Source organism: Rhodamnia argentea, unplaced genomic scaffold (assembly GCF_020921035.1).
Source record: "Rhodamnia argentea isolate NSW1041297 unplaced genomic scaffold, ASM2092103v1 Rarg_v2.25, whole genome shotgun sequence".
Lineage (NCBI taxonomy): Eukaryota > Viridiplantae > Streptophyta > Magnoliopsida > Myrtales > Myrtaceae > Rhodamnia > Rhodamnia argentea.
The window spans coordinates 33,630-37,500 of NW_025955873.1; positions in this window are offsets into that span (position 1 = coordinate 33,630).

Here is a 3,871-nt window from a genome sequence, read left to right on the forward strand (position 1 = left end):
CGGTACAACATTAGAGAGCCAGATTGGATAAGTGCTGACGACGATGAATTTGGCCTTTTTTTGTTTGATGATTTTCACTTTTAGACTCCATTCTGGACGACTTCTTCGGACTTTTTTCTTTACTGGTTAGAATTCTGGCATGACTGGCAACTTGTGCACCACAATCTTGGTGTCTAATCCGGGCATATCTTCATTTGACCAGGCGAAGACATCTTGATATTCTGTGAGGAATCTGATCAGATCCTTTTTCGGTGAAGAGCTTCATCCTGCCCTTGTCACTCTCGGTGGTTTGCCTCGGTTCCCACAGGTCTCAGTTTGTTCAATGTTTGGTAAAGATCTAGTCTGGAACCTCTCAACTTCCTCAAGAATTTCAGCAGGTGGTTCATTAGCTCCTTTGGTCTTGTCAACCTCAATTCCCATTGCATCTTCATAGACAGAAATAAGAAGATGTCTATTAGAGGCATATCAAATACCTTTTCCAGGAGACGACTTAAGATACCGCAGAATTCTTTTTTCAGCTTCGAGATGAGGGATACGTATAGAGTACATAAATTGACTAAGGACACCAACTGCATATGCAAGAGCAGGTTGCACGAAAGGAACTGACATCTCATCTCATCTAATAAGGAATAGGAACCGAATCCGCTCTTCTATGTGCTAGATGTCTGCATTTCCGCTGCTAAAGGAAGCAGGGGAAGTACAGGAAGCATCGAATGCAGAAGACGATCTTTTCATCAATCAATTTAACCTATAAGCTTTCTCTTTGGGCATTCAAAGAAGAGTTTCAGCGGGTGGCATATGGAAGCAAGAATCCCATCTGTCCTGTCTAGAGGAATAGGAGGCCTTTGCCCTTGCCGCCCTTTTTGCCTTTAATAAGGGCTTTGGCTTCAAAAGTTTCGCTACGCACCTCAGTCCTTACTCTTTCGATCTCGGGTTTCCGGTGTATGTAGCCAATTCCCGGCTTTCCGGTCTTCCTACCCTTCTGCTTTCAGACTTCGACGCTGTAAACTAACTCCTTACCTTCTTGCCTTACTAACTATAGCGCTAGCTGCACCAACTGAACGAACCAATTGCTTTTAAAATGACTTTGCCGTTCATTATTAAAGGAATCCTAAGGTAACTCTGCAACCTTCACAGGGAGGACAGGAAGAGACCGATCCTCATCACTTGTGATCTCGCAAGGAATCCAATCCAGGAAAGTCATCAGTCCCACATCGGATAGACCTTTCCAGCTCTGATTCACTTGCGAAAAGCGAAAAGAGGGGATTCGATAGCAGTAGCTGGGGAATCTCATGGAAAAGCTTCCACCAGGAGCTTGCATTCGCTGCATCAATGAATGTGCTTGCGTACTCTTCAATTCCTGTGGGAAGTGGGACTAAGATAATTCAACGAATCGTCTCTTGCACGAAGACTTTAGAAATCTCTCTAGGGAATCCATATAATATATGGTTGTTGCTTCTTTTCCTACTTTCGTACCTTTCACCTTTCCTTTTGCCCTTGGTAACACAGCATCTCTCGGTATGTGTGTGCTTTACCCAGAGGTGCTGGTTCGAGTCCAGCTCGTGACAAGGTCATTTTGGTCATATAGAAGGGTAGACGCCCCCCCTTTTGAAAGGGAGAAGGTTGGGTCATTAGGAGCGGAATCCTGGAGCAGCGAATCAATATTGACAGAGAACATAGAGTTGCATACGGAATGTCGGATGGGAATAGAGCGAATGGGACCAAGTACCCCAGGCTGGATGTAATTCATCAAAAGGGGGATCGATACTTTGCAAATAGCAGTTTCAAAGGCTGAATCTTCCTCTATAGCATTTCTTTCAGAACCTTGGTCCCATCGCTCAATGCTGGCCTGACATCTAATTGCCCTGGGGGAAGGGCCCACTTTTCTATTGTAGTGATGGATGACTTCAAAGTCATTCTTGGGTTCGAATTCTTTCGGGAAACCAAGACCAGTGTGATGCCGAGTACTGGCACTCTTGCGATGCTTGGGAACAAGCCGTGCATGATCCCAGTTCGTTCTGCCAGAGTTGGGGAGAAGAGTCTCTAAGCCCTACGTTTCAGCCCTTTCTTCTTACTTAGAAATGGAATGAGCTGGTTCACTCCCGTCTCTCTATTTAATGTCGGCCTAAGGACTGAACTATTAGATGAAGCGGCTTTTGCTTTACGACCTCTTGAATCGATTCCCCCCTTTAAAGAGATAGATCCCCCTTTCCCTTTCATCTTTCTAGGTCGCATTCGATCTAGAGAAAAGAAAAGCTATTCTTCTTAGCAGTTGAACAGGAGCAAAAACAGCTATCAATTCTACCTAATCCACTGTTGACCACGGACTGACTCAAGCACCAAGACCTACTGTACTCTTCTTTCGACAACCGGTGAAATGGCTGCTTCTTCTTTGTCCCCCTCGGGAAGTAAAGCGGCCAATAGCATTTATCTTCTCTTTGATAGCAGCTATCTTTCTAAACAGGATAGAAAGATGATAGCCCTAAACAAAGTGGAAACGAAAGGAGCCCTCATCCACACTCTTGCCATTTCGTCTCCAGTCGCCCAACTCACCCCTTCATTAAGATTTTCTTCTATCTCGACCCTTACCACATTTGAGGGATATGATATAAATATGTCCTGAAGGTTTTGAAATAGGGGTGAAAAAAGGGCCTGGATCGGGTTTAACCAAAAAAAAAATGAAAAAAAAAAGAGTATAGGAGAAGCGATAGGAGTGATTATTGCCACCAGTTTACTAGTTGGGATGAGGGGTGCTGTCGGAGAACGAATGCCATAGAAAGGGTGATTCGGAGATAACTTGACAGATCCGAGATTCGAAGGAATCCTACATTCGTGTCGTATCACTCCCCTTTTTTCTTCCCAAATAAGATCTTTCAATCCACCTTTTGACAAAGTCCCGTTGGCCAGCTTGATCCCTTCCCCATCAATAATATGATATAGGCAGCTTTCCCCGATGCTGACTTTGATAAGCTTTATGCCCCTGGACTTTTTCGCGCGGGTTAGTTCCCTTATTAAGTGCTCTCTGAGCTTCAACTGCCCTACCCAGAAAGCCTTTTTTGGTACGGTACTGCTAGCCAGATAGGCGCTTATCGGAATTGATTTTCTCAGGTTAGGTCTTGGCTCTTTTTTCCTTAGCCAACTATTAGGGGTCCGTTGGATTCTTACGGACAGCCCTAACTGTCGAGCTAAAAATGGCACCATATGGGACCAACTACCTCCTCTCATCCTCTCAACACTACCAATTGATTTCCTTCTTTTAACTTGATGGTTCTCCTTGATAATCATTGTTATTTCTCCCTTTTTGTCTTCTCGGCTGGAATCATAAATGGTGAAGGTACTGGGTGCGTTGCATAATCCGAAAGGCATAACCAACCATTCGTAAAATCCATCCTTTGTTTTAAATGCCGTCTTCCACTCATCTCCCGGACGAATACGAATTTGATGGCTTGAGATGAGATCACTGGTAAACCTTTTCTGCCATGGAAAGATAGAGCTATCCTGACTGCTCAAAAATGTCAAAAATGAAATCCTTCCGCGGTTGGAAGAGAGAGTGGAACCAAGTATTCTTGGTCAGTGGCTGGAACAAGATACTGGTCAAACTTGGAGGCTTGAACGAACTTCTTAATGTTCGGAGATCTTTGGGGACTAACCAATTGCTTTACTTTTCGAGAGAAGGTATATATAAGAGGTTTTAGATATATAGGGAGATCAGTAACTGGGACCTTTTGTTCTTCAGGCAAATATTCGATTTCATAGAGATAATCCACTTTTCAAAATCCTTTTCTTTCACCGCTCCCCTCTCCAACCAGTCGAGTTACTTGCGTACCTTTCAGTCTTCAAACCTCTCCTCCAAGAAAATGCTTGAGCTCCC